We start from the raw sequence: 384 nt of genomic DNA on the forward strand, positions 1-384 counted from the left end.
ATCCCTTGACCACAGTGACCTTTCGGGCCATCGCTGTGGCGAGAACCTTCAGAGCCCCGGGATCCACAGACCGCAGCATTCTCTGCATCATAATGTGCTTAGCATCACCGCTCACCGCTCGGGTGACCACTTCCTTCACTCTGTAACAGGTGGAAGGAACTGCGGCCGCTAGAAACCGCACACCGCGAGAAATTACAAAAGATTCCCAGAGAAACTCGCCGTCTTCCGCTCATTTTCCACTAGGTCATGGGTGCTGAGAGTTAAATAAATTTTGCTGGTACTAAATCTTAGCGCACTTATCTTACTGGCTGAGAAGGGACAGGAATTTCTTGGTTCAGCTTGTATGAATGTCCAAACTAATTGTGTCTATATCTCATTATATTG

This window comes from Tupaia chinensis, unplaced genomic scaffold (genome assembly GCF_000334495.1).
Source record: "Tupaia chinensis unplaced genomic scaffold, TupChi_1.0 Scaffold000627_1, whole genome shotgun sequence".
Classification (NCBI taxonomy): Eukaryota; Metazoa; Chordata; class Mammalia; order Scandentia; family Tupaiidae; genus Tupaia; species Tupaia belangeri.